The sequence below is a fragment of the Parasteatoda tepidariorum genome, chromosome 7 (genome assembly GCF_043381705.1).
Source record: "Parasteatoda tepidariorum isolate YZ-2023 chromosome 7, CAS_Ptep_4.0, whole genome shotgun sequence".
NCBI classification, from domain to species: Eukaryota; Metazoa; Arthropoda; class Arachnida; order Araneae; family Theridiidae; genus Parasteatoda; species Parasteatoda tepidariorum.
The window spans coordinates 22,663,266-22,685,350 of NC_092210.1; the positions used below are offsets into that span (position 1 = coordinate 22,663,266).

Below are 22,085 nucleotides of genomic sequence, written 5' to 3' on the forward strand. Positions count from 1 at the left end.
TAAATTATTTTCAATAATTTTTTAGTTTTTATCTTTAAATTTTGTTAATGGTTTCCATCGATGCCATTAACAAAAATTAAAGATAGAAATTGGAGTATCAAGCGTTCAATTGATGATATAACCTTTCTTTTTAGTTTCATATCTGATTTTAGTGTAGTTTTTGTAATTCCAAAGCTAGTAGTTAATTAATGTACTTTCCATAAATATTTTGATAAATACAACTGGAAAAGTCTTGGCATATATTTGATCAGAGGCATTTTCTCCTAATGTGACATTTTCATATCAAACTGCTACTTAATATCAAATTACTACTTAATACCCTATACCAGGGATGGCGAACCAATGGCACGCGTGCCATTCATGACACGCGACACAATATTTTGGGCACGCCACCCATCACAAAGTTCACTATGAAGCATATTAACAATTAAATTAAAATTCACAAAGAAAATTATTAACAAAAAAATTAACAATTAATGTAAAAAAAAACTCAATTAATTACCATAAAAAACAAGCTAACAATAAATAACTAGCAAAAAAGTTTAACAGTCCTGCTAAAACTAACATACAATCTAATATAAGTTATTTGTCATCTAATTTGCTACAACAGAAGTCACACTAATGTTACTTTAAGTTGAATTATGCGTATAACTGAGACATTGCAAAATTTTTTCTCTCTCCATAGTATATAAAGAGTTTTGAGTTGATAGTATTTAGTATTATTACTTTTCCAATAATCACGAAATCAAAATTATTTGATGACACGTCTATGACCACATTAAACAATTTTTTAGAAAAAATGGCACGCTGGTGCAAAAAGGTTCGCCACCCCTGCCCTATACTGTCAGAATACTTTTTTTGTTGACTCTAGCATGACTTTGTATTTGATAATTTCTTCTAATTTCACTTTGCTCCTCAAAATTGCACGAGTTTTTCACAAAAAATTATTTACGTTGAGTTTTTTTTCTAGTATATTTCACAACATTTTATATTAACGAACAAAATATTATTGAAAAATTGAAACTTAAACATATTTGTGTTAAAGAATAACTAATAATCAGGTATCTAAAAATATCGGTCACCATGGCATTTAAAAATCGTATTTGGCCCCTAATATTTTACTAAAATTTAACTTTATCTAAAATGAAAAATAAATTCCGAAAATCTGAATATTTTTGAGCTGCTACTTTCTAAAAAAGGGTTATGGCTCCTACAAAAATTGAAATAATGTGATACCTTTGCTAATAATTTGATACATTTTTCTGTTCCTTAGTTTTATATGCACACTATGAAAAATTCTTGAACCCTGGTATCTAGGATACTTACCATATAGTCTTACACCACTTACCATATATTTTCATGTAGAAAAATGGAAATGATCATAGGTAAAAAAAAACAGAAGTTTTAAAAGCGTAATACTTAAAACTACTCTTATTCATAAAATCGGAAAATGCTATAAAATATCTGGAATTGATATCATTCGCTATATTTTAAATTCCCATTCTTATGGTAGACATTTTTTATTATTATTATTCAAACGTACCTTTTTTCTTGTCCTCTATTTCAGAAAATCTGATTATTTATTTCCAGAAGCCACGCACTCCATAAAATAGATAAAAAAAATCGAAGATAAAAAGAACAGGCTGCATTTGAAATTCTAAGCGTATCACCATGTTCAAAAAAGTCAATGCTTGATCTAGATTAAAAAAAAAATGTGTAGGTTATGTATCAGAAAGAAAATTTTCTCTCTATTTCTAACTCTTATGATACCTTACCGCTTTTGCGAGAATTATATTTATTCTGCCCTTTCAGAAAAAAATGGTTCAATGGTGAACTATTATATTGGTAAACTAAGGTAAACAACGTTTAGGAGCGCAAAAATATTTATAAATGCAGACAGCTGTTTCGGATGCTCAAATGGCAACCTTCATCAGTGCAACAGAAAGAAATGAAAGAAAATTCTGTTGCACTGATGAAGGTTGCCCTTTGAGCATCCGAAACAGCTGTCTGCATTTATAAATATTTTTGCGCTCCTAAGTGTTGTTTACCTTAGTTTGTATTTTAGCACAAAGGTCGCCCACTTGTGTACTTATTATAATGGTACCTTGAACCATAATAAGGTGAAAACTTGCTGCAACCTACATACGGCGATTAATTCAGCTACACTGTGAGAAATTTTTACAGAATGATGGTTAAATAACAATTTATTTAATTGTTTAGCATATTCAAACAAAACAGTCAAATAACCATAAATAAGACAGTAATCAAACTGTTAACCGTAAGGAAAACCATTTATTAACTGCTTTCACCTAATACAGCAGAAAAATCATAATTTTATAGCACAAATTAAACCCACCTAATGAAGTCACTTAGTTTCATGCAACTGCGTACATATTGTAGCTGTGAGAGCTAATTTGTCAGTCTCATGACCGACAGAACAGGGGTTCGAGTCCCGGCGTTGACAACACAATATTTCCACCATTTCCTTCAACACATGGAGAGTTTCTAGTGTCCTGCACTTCTGCTCTCTCCAATGCCCATTGTCAATTAAAAATCCTAGCTCCTATATCCAGTAAAATCGTACGATTTTGAAGCCATGTTAGTTGTAAATGATTTCAAAACCGTGAAAGTAAAAATATTCTTTACCGTAAACGTAACCGCTAATCGGATGGACAGACTGTTGCCGGTTATTTTACCATGATTTTAAAATGAAAATTAGGTCAAGAGTAGGTACCTTTTCTCTCGCTTCCTCACACACGTCACGTCTATTCATTCGTATTTTTTTATTTAATTATTTTCGTTTTATTTACGTCTTGTGAGTCTTGAGAATGCGAGCCTATTTCTGAGCGAGCGCACGAGACAGGTTGACTTTTTTTCTCCCTACATAATTTATGAAGCAATACCACAAAAATAAATCTTTCCGCTTCAATTTCTTGAAAATATTCGCTACAATACTGCATAGCTGTATTCTAAAAACTCTCATGCTTTTTTAGAAATCATAATCTTTCACCAAATAATCTAAATAATGATGCAATAATCATGCTAGTAAAAATCATGTTCCTCTTTAAATAAGGCAAAATTAAAATACATATATAAATAAAATTAAAAACTAGTAAAATCAATCCCTTTTAAAGGGATAAGATAAAATTTGGGTTCGGAATTTGTAAAAAAATTTTTAACAACGTGTCTCATATCGTCGAATCAACAAGCTATATACTATTTAAAAATTTCATGTTTATATATTATCATTAAAAATGCTGACAAGGTAATCATTAAAACGAAGATATAATTTTTCTTGAAATTTCGACATTAAGTAAGCGTACTTGGGTTTGATTACTTTTTATAATAAAAAACACACACTTCAATTATGTGAAATATGATACCGAGCATAAGAAAAAAACTTTAATCAATATTATTTTAATAAGCTAAAAGCTCGATTTTTATATATATAGTATTTCTAAAAAATTTGTTTTCCTCAGTTTTTATTTTAGTATTAACAGATTTTGCATTGAAAGCATTTATTTCCCGTATCATATTTCACCGTTTATGTTGTCTCTAGGCATTTGTATACTTCAAATGATTGTATGAAAAGTAATTAAATTAATAATAAACCGTTCAATGATAAAATTCAATATTCGAGTAGCCTCTCACGTATGATACATATCATCTATTTCGCATTTGAAGAAAAAAAAATTATATCCTAAATAAAGAATTACATTTTGTTTTATTTAAGAAGTGTTCATGTTATATAATTCATTAAATATAACGTTTTGTTTACAGATGAAAGGAGGTTTCTTCAACGTTTAAGACTTTTTTTGATGTTTCAAAAACAGGACAATTTAAAATGAATGTCGTAAAATTAACTGAAAATGAAACGTTTAACCTACTGAAAGTAGGCAAAATACGTAATACATGCAATATAGAATGTCTTATACGAGTACTATATTAAATCACAAGCTTAAAATATATTTCTCTTATTAATTTTAAAACGTAGAAATCGTTCTTTCACAAAGAGCCATAAAAAGTCAAGATGCCAATTAAAAGATTATTTTCTGAAGTTACCTTAGAAAAATACTCATTAAGAAAATCCCAAAAATTCCTTATCGTCTGGACGGCATCATGTTTTGGAACATATCAAAATCTCTAAATGTTCCCGTTTGAATGATTTGATTAAGTTAATGATATTCTTGCAACTAATTCCCTTTCAGAATACCTGTTTAAATATTGGGAGCTATCGAAAATGCGTGGCCTTTTCATGATGTAACAGCTGGCAAAACTACGGCCCGAATGGCGAAACCCTAAAACCCTTCTAAGGAAACCTATCTAGGTCTTAAGCCCTGTTAAGAATGTATCATAAGATGCTGAATGAAACTTAAAAGAAGCCAACTTGTGCCTCCTCTGTGGAAATGACATGTGCTTTTTTCAAATTAGATCAGAGGTCGCCAAAGTGGTCTATATAGACCCCCAGGGGTCTATTTAACATAAGCGGGGGTCGATCTGAGCCAGGGGGTCGAATGGGGGTCGATCCGAACCGGAAGGGTCGATTGGTCGAAGGATTATCAGTATTTTTCAGATATGTGACAATTAGAAATAAAAGAAGACTTGGAAATATATACAGGTAATCTTCAAAGATTGAGCGACGATTTTAAACTGCGTTTTGTTGATTTGGAATACATTGACATCCCTGATTGGATTATTGTGCCATTTTCTGCTCAAATTGAAAACGTGGACATCAACCTGCAAGATGAGCTTGCTGAATTATTATGAGGATTTGAAGCAAAGATGCTTTTTAAAAATTTAACACTAAGCAAATTTTGGACAAATATAAATATAATGCAAAAATATGTAAGACTTTACGAAATAGCTCAGCCATTTATGATAGCATTTCCAAGTTCCTATAAGGTTGAAGCCGGTTTCAGTCACGTAAATTCAATCTTAATTAAGAACAGAAATAAATTAAATGTGGAGTTTCGATGGGATTTAAGATTAAAATTGACCAATTTTGAACCCAATATAACAAACCTTCCAAAAAGAAAAAAAAAAAACACCAGGCACACCCATGTCATTGATTAAGAAGCAATAAATCCGTAGTTACTTTACTAACTTATAATTACTTATTATTTCATAAATATTAAGGTATTTATATTTCAACATTAATATATTTTTCGTAAAACTATTGTGACACTATGTACTATTACTTTAATAAATGTTCAAAATCATAAAATAAATGTACAAACACAGTATCTAATAGAGTTTTATTTTAATTAACAAAAAATTACTTTTATGGGGGTCGATGGAGATTTCGAAAAATTATGTAGGGGACGATGATCAAAAAAGTTTAGCAACCCCTGAATTAGATCATAAATTATTACATACATATACGGGGTTTTCCATAATCACCGTATATATATATATTTAGCGTTCTTATCAAAAGCGAAGTGTAAAAGTTAGTCTCTTTAGACTTTTAAATTATTATTTAATGGAGTAAAACAGCATAAAAATTTAACTAGTCATTTTGAATTTCATTTCAAATCATTGTTTGTTGGTAGTCACGTTTTAAAAAATTGATCGGCCCACCAACTAAGCTTCCTTTTATTCTTGCATCAGATATAGTTTTTAGCACCGCTTAAATATGTTACCATAAATAGTACATCAAAACATCGATTTTACCTGGTATTTGGAACCGTATAATCGGACTCGATTCTTGTAACCTTAAATTAACATTCTATCCAATTAAAAAGTTTGTTTTCAAAAGTTTATTATTATTGATATGAATACCGATTCCTAGATTATAGGTACCCTTGATATTTTTTGAGAAGCATTAACATCTTTATCACGTTTGTTTTAGAGATGAATGTAATTACCTTTCGAAGAAGAATAGAAATTGTATAATATCTCCCATCCATCATCCCAGTGACCTTATTTTCTCTGAGATCACATGATTTACGACGACCAATCAGAATTCATAAATGAATTCCCACTAGAAAAGTACCAATAAATCTTCCTGACTTGTTTTTTTTTACCACACATGGTAAAAGAATTGTCAGCTGCTCTGTAATTTCCGGGGTCTGGATGTATAGGTTATTGAAAATGGATTTACAGTAAGAATGGAGTAAAATCGATATTTTCTATATTTCATGAGTAAAAATGAAAATTAATAGAAGTGATATTTCATTGCTTTTAAGTTTGCTGCTAAAATGATGATTTGGAAATTCAGTTGCTCACTGTTGTTCGTAATTTCTTTTTTTTTTCCTTTTAAAAAAAATAAATATCTGATCTTATTGATTTTAGGTTTTAAAACATCTGTTATTTTTTGAATAATTTACAAATGAATAATTTACAATATCAATGAATAATTTACAAATTATATTTCTGCGGATCATTTCCGTCATGTCTTGATTGGCCCGCCAACCCACGATCATAAACTTTCCCGTAACATGAAAATAACAAGAACCCCAAAAAAATAACTATGTAATTCCGATTTTAATATTTTATTTTGGTTCTGTTCAACGTAATTTTAGTTTTATGTACTCTGATTTTTTTATTTGAAAAAAAAAAAGTTTTTTCTCATTTAAAACAACACTGCAGAAAATAATCTTTTCAATGTTTTCCAATTGGATCATTAAATCTTTTGAATTTATTGCGAATCAGAAGGAATAATCTAAATATACGTGTTTTTATTTATAAAACGTTCCATGAATTTACTCCATATCTAGGCATTTTCTTTTTAAATATAAATGTTTCCTTTTTGAAACCTTACAGGAGAAAACGATGTTTTCTAATAGTTTCTTTAGCTCTTTCGAACTAATTTAAAGACAGGCAGAATAATTCGAATATACGCTTTTTTATTTATTGTATGTTCCATAAATTCACTTCATATTCACGCACTTTTCTTTTCAATACAATTGTTTCCTGTTTGAAACCTTACAGGAGAGAACAATGTTGTTTTTCAATTGTTTTATTAATTCTTCAGGATTTATTTCAAAATGGACTAAATAATATAAATATAAATATACGTGCTTTTATTTATTATGCGTTTCTTAAATTCACTCTGTATCTAAGCATTTTTTTAAAAACAGTTGTTTCCTATGAAACCTAACAGAAGAAAAAATTGTTTTCCAATATCTCATTAACTCTTTTAGATTTATTTTAAAACAGACAGAATAAGACAAATATACGTGTTTTTATTTATTATACGTTTCATAAATTCACTTCCCATCTAAACATTTTTTAAATACCATTGTTTCCTTTTGAAATCTTACAGGAGAAAACAATGTTTTTCAATTATTTTTTTAATTCTTTTGGATTTATTTCAAAAGAGATGGAATTTTATAAACATACGTGTCTTTATTATTGTAAGTTCTATAAATTCTCTTTACATCTAAAAATTTGTTTAAGTACCATTGTTTTCTATTTGAAACCTTGCAGGAGAAAACAATGTTTTTCAATTGTTTTTTTAATTCTTTTGGATATATTTCCTCACAGACTGAATAATACAAATATACGCGTTTTTATTAATTATATATTCCATAAATTCACTCCATATCCAAGCATTTTTTTTAAATGCAGTTGTTAACAGGGAAATGCAATGTTTTTAATATTTTTGTATTGTTTCATTAACATCTTTTGGATTCATTTAAAGAAATGAAATAATCTAAGTAAATACATAAGTATTGTTATTCATTTATTGTACAAAAGTCATGTTCAACTTCAAGATAAATTGTGGGCTAAAAACAAGCATGAATCACAAAATTTCCCGGCAAAATATATAACCTAGAGATAATTAATTGAAAACAAATTAAACACATTTTTTTGCATATTTTTCATTTCGAAAATTAGTTACATGCAAATGAGCTATTACCTTCAATTTAAATTCTAAGACAAATGTCATTTAATTCCAAGAATGAGGGGAATTATGTGGAATTAACGCGCCCTAATTTCCTTGTTACACGAATTGAAAAATAATAATTGCTTCGTAATAAATTTTAATGCCGTTGTTATTCTCGATAAGATTGAATAATGACCTGTTAATTGGCACTGACTGTTAGAAAAATAGCATTATTAATGAGTTCTTAATTAATCATTAAATTCCAGCGAAACAAAAATAGAAATGCATTTTAAGTCTTCGTGCATTTATTGGGGGGAAAAACAAATCCAAGATTAAGTAAATGAAAAAGTGAAGAAAAAAGCGATTAAAATGAATGCAAGTTTCGATTGAAAAAAGAATTAGAGATCGTTCATACATGATCTCACTTTTGGAGGGGAGTGATTGGTTCATAGAGTTGTGACGTTTGTGACAAGGAGGAAGGACGCTGTGAAGTATGACATCACACGTTTTGTTTAAAATAAAACCATCGGATAAAAAGATTTATAATTCATTTAATAAATTCAGTAGAAAAATCGACACAAAAATAGACATATTATCTCATCAAAATAAATAGACACATAAAAAAATGGGGAACAAATTTTTTGTTGTATTCATACAAATACTTAATCTCATATGATTCGGTGTATTTTTAGGCTATTTTTGTCGAAATGTAAAAAAAAAAAAAAATATTTTAAAAACGTTATATATAACAAGTTGGTTCGTAAATGTTGCAACAAACTTTTAAGGGAGTTAAGGGTTGATTAAAATTGCATAGGAACTCATGTCCGGAAATGTTGTTCGTAGCTGAGGGTGCTTCTCTATTGTGACTTGCTCAAAAATAGCTCATAATAAGAAAACGCCCCTAGTGGCGTATTACATCATTTCCGGCCATGGGTTTCGATGCAATTTTAATCTTGATGGTGTATCCTAACTCCCCTATATATATTTGTTATAGACTTATTCGAGCCCCTGTTACACATAAGGCTATAAAACTTGTACATTTTGACCAAAATACTCTAAGAAATATCATTAAAAATACAGAGAAACCGATTGTAGATTTGAAATCAGCGACGTGAAATATCCAGGATCCTTAAGAAATCTCATATGACAGAAAAAAAATTTATTCCCCAGTGCTAGTGGTAGTATTGTCATGCTTAAAAATTCTGTTGAAACACGTAGTTAGAGTTTATAAATAAAATTTGAAATTTTATGTTTTATATAATACTGTTTTACTGAACTACAAGAATATAGTTATGCAACAAGGTGACAGGGGAAGGTAGAAAATATAGTGAAGTATAATACTAAGTGCAGTTGGGGTTCAAAAATATTGAAATACAAGTAAGACGTCATTCACGGATGATTCTTTAGATGTAAATCGATTTGAGACCTATATCTTCAATAGAATTTAAAATGAATACTATCAAATATAGTGGGCGAAATAATAACTTTTGATCTAAAGGTTATATTTAGGATGCAAATTTTATTGTTTGAGAGTTTAACCTATAATTACCTAATTTTTTAGTGCAGACAATATTTTAAAGATACAAAATTTGACAAAAAATAGATATTTTTCTGAAAAAAATTAATTTTACCTTTTTTATCAAGGGTTTCGGATTGTTGGCCCTGAAAATAGGGGGGAAAGGGGAGTTAATTGCAATCTGAAAAATATAGTTCTAACTTATAAAATGTTTCTATTAATAGAAATGTCGTGTACCGTGCAAAATTAGGGTGTTGCGTCTGTTCGTCGCGCATAATATGTCAGGCGACAGCTCGCCATGCGTAAAATTCGACGTGACGACAATTCGTCGTGGGATGTATTAGAAGAAAGTTACTATTTACTTTAAATAATAGAATATGTTCAAGATAAATCTTAATTTTCTTATCCTATCATGTATTTTGCGTAGGTTTTACATTTTAAGTTATAGACCCAAGTATTTTATCGTGGTCAAGGATTCTATTTTCTTATAACTGCAGCTTAATTCTTATGAGCAAAGTATTTGAGTGATAAGTTAATTGAAGTCAATATCATTTGCTGTTAAGGTGTTAAATATCGACAAAGCAAATTTATAATATTCTAAGTTCAAAGAGTTATCAATGGACCAATATCTGATTTTGTAAAAAATCGTCGTTAATTTCGCTTTCTAGCTTCTTTTTTTTAATTGTTTGATAAGTGTTGTCATTTGCAGTTTTTCTCATTCTATCAACTAATCTGTTAATTATTTTAGATTAATTCTTTAGATATTGAAAAATAAATAAGTGATATTGTGTTAATTTCCTTAAATGTACGAGTAAAAATATTTTAAACCGTTTGATTCTTGGTTCTGTAGTTATAAAGTGATTGATTCTAACAATCACAAGTGTAAGTGTGCTGATGGTCGGATCACTTAGCACTTATGTTATGTAAATGTGTTGGTTGCTTGATCACTAATTACTTATGTTATGTAAATGTGTTGATTGCTTGATCATTTATCTTTTTTATGTAAATGTGTTGATTGCTTGATCACTAATTACTTATGTTATGTAGCTGTGTTGATGGCTTGATTGTAGTAACTTTACTTTTTAAATGGCGAAAAATAAATAACAGAAGCTTTGTTGTTGTTCCAGCAAAGACCCTATTTTCACTTTAACGAGTGCTTGTTAGGTAATGATCAGATTATCTATGTAGTTTGCAGGTTACTTAGGTAATTTGAGAAATGTCACTCAATTTCTGATAGTTTTTACAGAGAGTCCTAGTTATTCTACGCCTTAGCTAGATAATCTGCAAAATAGTTTATTACTACATTTAAGCTGTAACATACATAAAACAAGTATATTTTAAAAACTATTTGCTTTACTCTAAACTATTGGTCTTATTCTCTCGAACCTAATATCACTCGATTCAGTGTTTAAAAAATACATTTGAAACAATGCCTAGATTACCCGCATGGAATCAATTCAATTCTCTCAAATCACCGTCGTTCACCCCCAAAAGAGGTAAGCGTACAGCAGAACATAGTATAGATCTCAAGGTATAGATAGACCAGGGTTTTCCAACTTACATGAGGCCGGGGGCCGCAATCAAAAACGCCAGTCAAATGGCGGGCCACAACTTTATCGAAATTTTATATAGGACTCTTTTATGTTTGAAGGAACATTAAATATTGCTGTCAGATTTTTATCAAAGTTTTTTAATATTAAAAAACAAAATAACAAGCATTACAAATAATGCTTTTTGCTTATCATTTTGAATCTTCTCTTAATCAGAAACTTAATGAAAATATTTTTTTTTTTAAATTTAATTCTGTGATAAATTAACATTTTTTTCGACTTATTAGGAATTATAGCAACAACAAAAAAATTCTCGAGCATCTGAAAATAATTTTGTTTTCCTTTCCGCTCATGAGATATTCAGTTCAAGGAATTTAGATAAGACATGATATTCATTCCCTCTTTTATGCGCTTTAAAATTTACAAATATAAATAATTTCGTCCAAAATTAGTGGATTCAAAAAGTTAAATCGGAGAATTTCTTCGAGAAAATTTCTGATACACACATGCTAAGTTATATTCACGAAATACAAGAAAAATAAAATAAAAAAAGTAAAAAAAAGCAACATACACGATTATTTTTGTATTTGAATAAATATTTTCTTGGATGCAAAGCCTGAGAAATAAATTTTTTTAAACTGTTGGTATGTTAAATTTCACAGNAAAAAAAAAATTTTTTTTTTTTTTTTTTTTTTTTTTTTTTTTTTTTTTTTTAACGAGAAAAGTAAGATTTTTTACGAAAATTCTCCTCAAAAAAATGAAAATTAATATATTTTAGTTCGTGGGCCGCAAAAAAGGCTTCGAGGACCGGATGCGACCCGCGGGCCGCCAGTTGGTAACCCCTGAGATAGACAATCAGATATGATTTATATGGACACAGCAAGTGTATATTTCTTCGATGTTTCTTTTTTTTTTTTTTGCTGCTATAACTACTGGTTTATCAATGAAAAAACGTTTTCGAATCTTGTATCTTCATTTAATTAATTGAGAGCATTAATTAGCATATACGAGAAAATCTAATCAAAAGTTATTTAAATTAATTTTACATAATTCTTTTTTATCTTTCACTGCATTGCAGTAAACAGTTTTCGCTATTTTCGATCCAATAGAAATTCATGAAATATCGTATTTAAAAAAAAAAATATTTTTGAATAACATCAAAATGGATATGATTAGAAAAAAATTTTTTTTTAAAAAAACTTCATTTCTAAAATGAAGCTTATTTCAGAATTGTTCGTAAAAATAATAAGGATAAACAAGCAAGGAAAAGACTTGCTTTCAAGATCATTAAAATTTAGCGTTTTAACATCGGAAACATTCTTATTTTTCAATTGCAAAGCGCATTAAAAAACCATGAGGATTTGAAAGAGAGAAAAAAAAAGTAAAAAATGAGATGGTGAAATTTCTAGCCTACATGCAATTAAAGAAAATGTAAACATGTTTTCAAATTTGAATTTCTTTTATTTTTTTTTTCTGAGATTATGTTTTGCGTTTAAATTTCAAAAGCAGTAATAGTCTTATTTGAGTCAAAGTCTGAAAAAAATTAAGATTTAAATTATTTTTTATATTAAGGGGAAAAAAGTAAGACTAGAGAACGGATTATTTTTAAAAACCCTATTGCTTTTTTTCAAATCTGTTTTGTTTTCTTTGGTCACGTTTGATGAGTTTGAAGAATTTTCGAGTGCTCAGGACGCGGCTACTTTTTTGAAAGTTTTACAATTTTTGAACAAAATGAAGTGTTTACATTATTAAAATATACAAAACGTTCTTTGCTTTTTATTTTTATGCTATCGGAACATCGTGAAATTTAAAATAACTCCGGGAAATAACAGTTCAAAAAATGTTATTTCAGAGCAGCAGTCAAAAAAAAAAAAGGAAAAAAAAATTGTGATCGCTTTATTACGATAACTGGTTACCCATTGTCAAATGCTTTTTTTTTTCTGGTTTGACTCCGATAAACGCCACATTTCAAATCATGTGTTGCAAAAACTGTCTCAATTGATGTTTGTCGTCGGATTGGTTTTCAAATCCTGGCTATTATACGTGTTTCAAGACGTCACAAAATGCTTTTCCTTCTCCAGTATTCATATTTGTATTAAAATCACCGTCAAGACAGTAATTAAAAGTTAATATTAAAAAGAATATAAAAATACTTTAAATTATTATGTAAATACAATAAGAATGACTGCTGGTGAAAAAAAAAAAAAAAAAAGAATCCTGAAAAAATTATCAAACAGCAGCGGTCGCCATAGCAACCCAATGCAATGACGACGCATGCGCACTGATTACTATTACTCTTGAACACAGTTGAAAAGTGTGATGACATCCAAATAAAGTGCTCACGCCATAAAACCCAAAACAAGACCCATTTTGCCAATGGGTAGTAAACAGTTGTATTCGAGAGCTATTTAACCTTTTTTTTTGTCATGCAAAAATATAGAACTTAATGCAAAACACTTCTTACTTCATGATTGAAGGCATCAGGATCTTTGTTAAGTGAAATAAGCAGCTCTCTGCGGCCATTTATTTTGCTTTTCGCAAGTATAAATGCACAAGTCGTTTGCACATATTTCTATGCTTAATTCCTCTTGTTGATTTGCATTAATTCCATTGTGTGACTGATTACATAAAGCAGTTGAAATCTGTTGGTTATAGTAATACAGTACATTCATTTTAGCACAGATTCATATGAGCAATTCTTTTTGTTAATTTGAATTAATTCCAGTGGGATACTGATTCGATCATTGGTTATAGCCTGTTCGGTTGTTTTAAAAGGGTGTACGTAGATGCATTTTGCCACAGGTTCATGTTGGTATTATTGTGATCGGTGCGAGCCGGAAGCAGAATTCGTATCAATCAGCCACTGCTGGGATTCGAACCTGGTTCACCTCATTGAGAAACGAACGCAGGATGTTTTTGAATATTTTGCACATCGTGAATAATGTATCTTACGATAAATATTGAATGCATTAAAATTATAGACAATGATAATATCGCGATTAACATCAAAAATCGTAATTATTAAATTCGATAATGTTGTGAAAATTTAACAATATTTACTACAGAATATGATAAGCGGTGATTATCGACTATGTTAATGATGATAAAAGAATACAATATTATTATATCAAAGTTTGCAGAAATTTTTGAATAAGATATTGTAGTGAAAATTGATAAATTTCATTCCGTTAATGAAGATATTGGCCAATGTAAAAATAATATAAATTCGTTGAACAAGCATTGTTAAACATCGATACTACCTGCCGATCTATCGTGATACGGAAATTATGATACTACTCTATTATTGACTATCAATTTTGATTTCCTCTGCTTTTTGAGTATTGGAAATAAAGAAAAGTAAACAAATGAATTTTTTTTATGTCAATGTCAAGGATAAGTGAAAATAATGTTCTTATGTCATGTGTGTGATAAGAAAGAGAATTTTATTTCTATCTAAATTGATGATGTGTCATTATTATAACACCTTTATTTATGACACCAACGAACTTTCGTGATTCTGATCTTATAAGAGTCATGGTGGCATCACTCAAAACTGACATTTACATAAATGTCGACAGGAAGTGTTCTAGAATATTTGACGTCATTTCATGAGTTAGTTTATTGGTTTGTGAGTTTTTTTTATTTTTTTTTATCGCTAGACGCTGTTATTATTTTTTAATAACTGCTTTTTCATCGTAACAAAATATCACGTGGTTTTAAAAAAAAAGATTTTGTGTGACAAGCACAGTTTTTTAAGGCTTTTGAGAACGAAGAGAAGAGAATTATCAAAATGTGCGTTTTGAAATTAAAATTCTATTTCTTTTAACATAAAACAAAATAATGTTGTTTAGTTTTTTATTTGAGACAGATCTCTAAGTGCGTGTTTAAGAAAATGGTCCTAATTCAAAATGCGTTTTTAACAAAATGGTCCTAGCTCAAAATGCGTGTTTAAGATGGTCATAGCTTAAAATACGCGTTTAAAAAATGACCATAGCACAAAATACGTGATTAAAAAATGGTCCTAGCTCAAAACGAGCGTTTAAGAAAATGATCCCAGCTGAAATTGAGAGTTTAAAAAAATGGTCATAACTCAAAATGAGTGTGAAAGAAAATGGTCATAGCTCAAAATACGCATTTTAGAAAATGGTTATAGCTTAAAACCTGCGTATGAGAAAATTGCCATAACTCAAAATGTGTGTTGAAGAAAATGGTCATAGCTTAAAATATGCGTTTAAAAAATGGTCCTAGCTCAAAATGCGTGTTTAAAAAAATTGGTTCTAGCTCAAAATGCGTGTTTTAAAAAAATGGTTCTAGCTCAAAATGAGCGTTTATGAAAATGGTCCTAGCTCAAAATGAGCTTTTAAAATTGGTCCTGGCTCACAATACGCGTTAAATAAATTGGTCATAGCACAAAATTCGCATTTTGGAAAATGAAAATTGCTAATATACGTATCTGTAGAAAATAGCCGTAGCTCAAGAAGCTTATTTAAAATTGTGAGCATAACTCAATGTGCCTATTCAAGTGAATGGAGACATCTCTATAGGCTAAAGTGACCGCACGTCCCGATTTTGGCGGGACAGTACCGCTTTTTGGTGGACTGTCCCGCGTCCCGCCGATTTTTAAAAGTGTCCCGCTTTTCAGAAAATATCTGCATTTCTTATTTTAAATGTACTGTAAAAATATATTCCAATTATTTATTAAGTATTATGGTGAATATAAAGAAATAAAAAATACATAAAAAACGCATAAAATGCGTGCAGAGTAAACTAAACTAGGCAATGTACCGAGTTAAATTTACTCGGTGGTGTGGGATCATTGTCTTTACGTCTCGGCTTAATTCAGATAAGTGCTGACTGCCGTTAGACAGTGCGGTTTGTTGTTTTCAATTTGACGTTCGGTTTGACTCATTATTTGATTGACAAAGGTAGAGCAATAGTCGCCACAAAGTAACGGTCAATAAGGTAAAATTTAATACTCTTTTTTAGCCTTTGTAGTAAATTTTTTATTTATTTCTAGTATTTACCCACAAAATAAAAGATGAGTAAAAAAAGAGGATGCAAATTTAATGAAGAGCTAAGCAGAGAATTTCCATTTATTAAAAGTACCAAAATAGAATATATGGTACGGTGTGATAAATGCAATACTGAATTTTCGGTCTCACATGGTGGAAAAAACGATATTACTAAACATCTAGCGACAAAGAGGCACAAAAGATTTTTCAATAATGCCGCTTCCTCGTCTAAAATGGAACAGTTTTTTCACAGTGCTATCTTTGACAACACGGAAAAACAGCTAGCATTAGCGGAAGGGCTATTTGTTTTCCACACCATAAACCACAATCAAAGTTTCAGATCAATGGATTGTACGTCGCAAGTGATCAAAACATTATATGACAAAAAATATGCATATACAAGGACAAAAACCGAAGCAATTGATGCTTTCAACCACAAAGATTTAAAATTATTTCCCACAGGTGTTAGATTTTTTGATCCAGAGACAGGAATTAAAATTAGAATATTAGATTTTGTTTCAGTGCCTGATTAAACTTCACAAATAATTTTTGATTTAATAAGTACTATTTTAAAAAATAATAATTTGAACAATAAAATTATTGCCTATTGTGCGGATGACACTAACGTAAATTTTGGTGGAAAAGCTAGAAGAGGCATCAATAACGTTTTTACGAAACTTAACGAACATTTGAAGCAAAAAAATATTGGAGTAGGTTGTGCAGCGCACATTCTATACCTATACTATTCAAACAGCATTTGACTTAGTTCCAGTTGATGTTGAAAATATTATTGCAAACATTTATTCGTATTTTAGTATATATATTGTGCGTGTTGAAAGTTTGACTAAATTGTAATTCTCATTTCATCCAATTTGTCCCGCTTTGTCTCAATAAAAATGTGGTCACTTTACTATAGGCATATTTAGGAAGATAGACGTAGCTCAAACTCGTAATTAAAAGGATAGACATGGCACAAAATGTGTATTTAAGAACACAGACGCAGCTCAAAATATGCACTTTAGAAAAAGGGGATTGCACAGAATACTTATTTTAGAAAATGGTCATTTTTCAAAAAGCGTATTTTTTAAAATACATTTATCTCAAAATGCGTATTTTTAGAAAATTGATATGGCTAATTTAAAAAAATTGATATAACATTTGATTCCGTTTTTAAACTATTCTAATAAGTATTGATTTTTTAATGAGAAATCAACTTGTTATGTCATAACGTCATTTGCATAAATCATATTGTAAATTTTTCTACTTAGTCTTTCTTGAAAAGACATTAAAAGTCAACATTTTTTTACAGGTTAGCAATGAGTAATTCGAATAATAGTGGTTGTAAATTTACGTAGAAAGAATTGCGTTTTTTAAATATCACTTTATCATTTTAAGGTCGGATACTATATCGCAGGATAAGTCGCATCTGTTGTAGAAATACAGTCACCCCGACGTACGGGAATAGGCCCAAAAATTATATTTTAGGCTTAAAAAAGAAGGCGAAATTCTAGGTTTAGTTGGTCTTTAGGTAGAAAAGTTTCCTTTTGTGTGTCCATTTTCTTAATCCTTTGACGCAAAATTTTTATCATATTTTTAAAACTTGTTTCATTATTCTGTATTAATTTAGGTTAAAATAGCTGAGAAATTTAGCATTTTAATTATTTATGGTTATAAAATACAGCATCAAACACCGTCGACTTTTTTTTTTTATGTTCAAGGTAATGATATAGATTTGTTAAAAATATGTTCGCTGTTGAGTTTTTATAGAAGAAAAAAATCTGTAGGAAATTAACAATATTTAATATTTTTTGAAACACACACACAAAATTTTTTTTTAAATTTTTAATAAAATTAAATAAACAAAATTAGTCAAATTTTGCAGATAAACAGTTCATTGGAAAAAATGCATAAATGTAAAAACTCAAATAAATATAATAGATTGAAGTAAAAATAAATTAAAAAAAAAACACAGTTCATAACAGTGGCGTTATTTTTAACATTTTACAAAAATTTTTTATAAACTTGTGTTGCAGTAATCAAAGAAAAGTTAAATTTTTTATTGTTAACAGATAACTGGCTGATAAAACCCATTTTCTGTGACTTTGGAACAAACAAAAAAAAGATAATCGATAAAATCAGAGAATTGAGAAGGGGGAACCACGCGTCATTCTTGCGGGGTATATTTAATTGAATGTGACCAAAATATAGATAGATATTCCTTAAATTTTGAGAGCCAAGGGCTGCAATCTCCTTTAATCCAGCTTTGCATAGACTTAAGAATTAAATCTTTATGAGAATTTAGATTATTATTATAGCTTTAGAGCTTATTCCTTTAGGAAAATGAACTAGGCAAATTTTCATGCAGTGATTCCATACCAAATTAAATAATGTAATTATACCACACATTGGCAACATTACACATAGTTGTACTGTATACAAGTAGTATTTAAAAATTAGTATAAACTTTAGAGTTATTATATTATTATTTAAATTAATATAATAGTTTTAGAGCTTATTTTTTATTATATAAACTATGCAAATTCTTAAGCAGTGATTTCCATCAAATTCTAAATTGAATTTACACAGAAGGTATGCAGTGCAGGTTTATATTTATTCCTAGATTAGTATCACAAGTGTAACGTTCGAAGATCTTGCAGGGGGGAGGGCACTTGCCTCATAATTGTATTTCAAAACTTCAGTATTTGTTCAACTTCAATTTTTTTCAAACCTCCAAAATTAGGGCCGGGATAGTCAAGGTTTGTAGGGTACTGGGCTCATGTTCAAGAGGTCATGGGTTCGATCCCGTCGTCCGAAGACTCCCCGTGTAGTAAATGTTGATTGATGCACGTTAAACCTGTCGGGTCACAAAGTCCTCCGTCATAAATCATACCTTTGGAGGTACTGTTCCCATAACAAATCATACCTCTGGTGGTACTGATCCATGAGTTTCCTTGTCTTCTGGATTTGTTCAAAATTACAGTACGGAGTGAACATTAGTAGTTGTAAATCCGAAATTGGATCTGTTGTTCAACGACGATTATATAAAAAAAAGAAGAAAAAAAAAACTCCAAAATTTTTTTATTATAAAATTCTTAAAAATAGTTATTAAATTATTTCTAAAATAGTTTCTATGATTTGTTGATAATATATAGAAGACAATAATTTTTATAATTATTAAAAAAATTATCAAAATATTTGATCTTATTTATAGTTAGTTTAACAAAATTATTTAACGATTATCATATGATATTGTTAGTACTCAGAAATTCATTGCATGATTTTTTTTTCCAATTCGGCACAATTCGAACACAATAAATTCAAAATTAAACAAAACTATTTTTAAAAAAAATAAATATATGTGATAGAAATGAGTTCGAGCTCGCTTTTATAGGTCCGAGTCTGATATACATAGGATTACTCAGAACCTGAGACCTCAAGAGTTCCAGATCTGCGTCAGATAAAGGCAAAATTTTGATTGTGCCGCCTGAAACTCCAAGATAACTTAAATTATATTAAAAGAAAAGGAAAATTTTAAGCTAAATAAAAGTTATTTGACAATTAGTGTTAGCCTCCCGAAGCAAAAGTAGTAGATCGCTGTGAATTTTTAATACCTTAAAAACTTCGAATTTCTTGTGTATTTGATAACTGAATCAATCATCTGTTTAAAAGTTGCAATAAAAATTTATTACTTATAATCTAAAAATTAATTACTTATAATTAATAAAGATTAATTAAAATTTATAATTGTAATAAAAAAAAATTAAAATTTTATCACGAGTCCGAGACCACGTCGGGTCCAAGCTTTTGGGCTGAGCCCCTTTATATCTAATGCGAGCACCATCTCCCCATCCCACAAAAAATCTTTTTTGGTCGTCTTTTACGTTACGTCTAGGCCTTAGAGTTAAATTGTTGTACAATAGTTAAATTATTGTTACACCTTTTAACTAAGCAAATTTGTTGTCAGTTACACATTTCTAAGATTACCGCTTAAATACGACGTTATTTACCACACAATAACCTCCATCTATCACCAAAAAATTCAAGTTCTTTGTAAAAGCTGTTGAACTTCCAGTTCATATAACTATTACGTTCGAAAAAACTATTAATCACATCTGCGACCTTCGACAACAGCCACACGTCCTATCTTTGGCCTCTCGCTCCGTATGATTTAATATTCTTTATTTTCTTCCGTTGAACAAGAGGCCAACAAGGGCTGAGATTGCGTAATGACAAGTTTGGCGAGCAATTCTTCTGGCGAGTCATCTATTGATTCTAGCAACCCTTAACCATCAGGTTTCCCCCCTTCCCCTCTTCCCACCGGAGAAATAAGGCGGTTTTTAGCTTCTTCAGTGAAGTTAACGCGTTTGTTGTGTTGTTGTATGGAGATTTGTAAACGCGGTGTTGTGTTGATTTTACCGCTCACGTGTACGTTAGTGCTGAAAGTGTAGATAGAATCCACTGACCGTGTGTGAGTGGTTGTTATTTGCAGAAGGTGCTTTCATCTGTGCTGTGTTGTGCTTTGATACTCTTGAAAAAGTTGCACTCCCTGTAGGAAAGGGGGATTTGTGGGGATTGCAGATACGGGGGTACGCTTTCACTGTTTGGGTAAGTTGGTATTTGGGTCTTTGTTTTGCTATTCGATACTATAGAAATATTTATATTAACTCTATTTCATATAAAATGTCTAAGAAATATAGCGTTTATTCTTTTTCCTTTTGCAATATTTATTTTATAATTATTTTCGATACTATGATAAAAATTCTGACGAAATATTTTAGGATATGTTGCTGTTAAAATATAAATAAAAGTATTAAAATATTTATATGCTCATATGTATTAGAGGAACACTCATATATGTACTATTTAGAGAAATCGTCATTTTCTCATCAATATTTTTTTTTTTTTTTACCAATATACAACTTTTGATCATATATGCTATAGAATATTCAGCGATTTTACACTAGCATATTTCAAGACTTTTTTTTTTTTGTTAATAATTTCTTTGTATTTTGTTTTAAATTTTTTCAATTTACAAATTCTGACGAAATTATGTAGGATATGATGCTGTTGAAATATAAATGATTGAATTTAAATATTTAAGTACTCAGATGCATTTGAGAATATACTCATATTTTTATCATTTTGTGAAATCGTCCTTTTTTGTCCGAATTTGTAATTTTTTGTACACTCTACAAATTTTGACGATTTTTACTTAATATTCTGATATTTGCTATAGAATAATATTCAACGATGTTGCAATAGAATATTTCGTAGTCATTTTTTATCTGTCAATATTGTTTTAATCAATATACAAATTCTGATGAAATTGTTCAGCATGTGATGCAATTAAAATATAAATAGTACTATTACTGAAATATTTATATACTCAAAATGTATAATAGTGTTTAGAGAAATCGACGGTCCGGGGTAGCCTGGTTGGTAGGGCATTAGGCCCATGTACGAATGATCATGAGTTCGATCCCCACCTCAAAATGGTGATTGATGCACGCTAAATCTGTTGAGATCACGAAGTCCTCCAAGTTCCCATAAACCTCTGAGGGTACTGATTCGGAGATAAACGTGCTCTGGTTCAGATCAAAATTACGATTTGCGGATGGATAGATGTTGTGACCTCCCTGTAAAACGAGCTGCGACGTATGTGTGTGCACGAGTCTAATATTTGATCATAGATGGCGCCAATGGAAAATAAGAAGCGCACCTCTCTTTCTTTAATGGCATGCGACAACAAAAACAGAGAAACTAATAAATATTTGTAATTTTTTGACGAATATGCAAATTTTGACGATATTTCCTATGTATTCTAAAATTTGCTTATAGAGTATTCAACGATTTTGCAATAGAATATTTCGAAGTAATTTTTCTTGGCAAAATTGTTTTTTTAACCAGTATACAAATTTTATAGAAATTGTTTATGATAGTATTAAAATATCTATGCTAGTTTGTTTTTTTATTATTATTCTTTAGAGTTATCGCTTTTCTTGCCAATGTTTACATTTTTCTGATTGAAATTTTGATACATTTTTGTCGAAATCGATTTGAATTATTGTGAATTTAAACTTCAATGTTAAATTATTTATAAGAATTCAAAATGTGATGCATCATTTTTATATAATTTTGTCAATGTTTATAAATCTTTTCTATTGATACCATGATGCAAG

The 22,085-nt window shown here is 29.6% G+C and overlaps 1 protein-coding gene across 4 annotated transcripts in view; it reads left to right on the forward strand.

Moving 5' to 3' along the window:
* LOC107453731 (5'-AMP-activated protein kinase subunit gamma-1) overlaps positions 1-22,085 on the forward strand; it is a 334,655-nt gene that overhangs the window by 77,677 nt on the left and 234,893 nt on the right. Inside the window, exon 1 of one of the 4 annotated variants that reach the window (XM_071183176.1) lies at positions 20,226-20,511. The exons of 2 other annotated variants lie outside the window; for them this stretch is intronic. The gene's annotated coding sequence lies outside the window, so the exon portion shown is untranslated. Of the gene's footprint in view, positions 1-20,225; positions 20,512-22,085 lie in introns of those variants that run through there. One more of the 4 variants, XM_016070659.3, reaches the window with a different exon arrangement.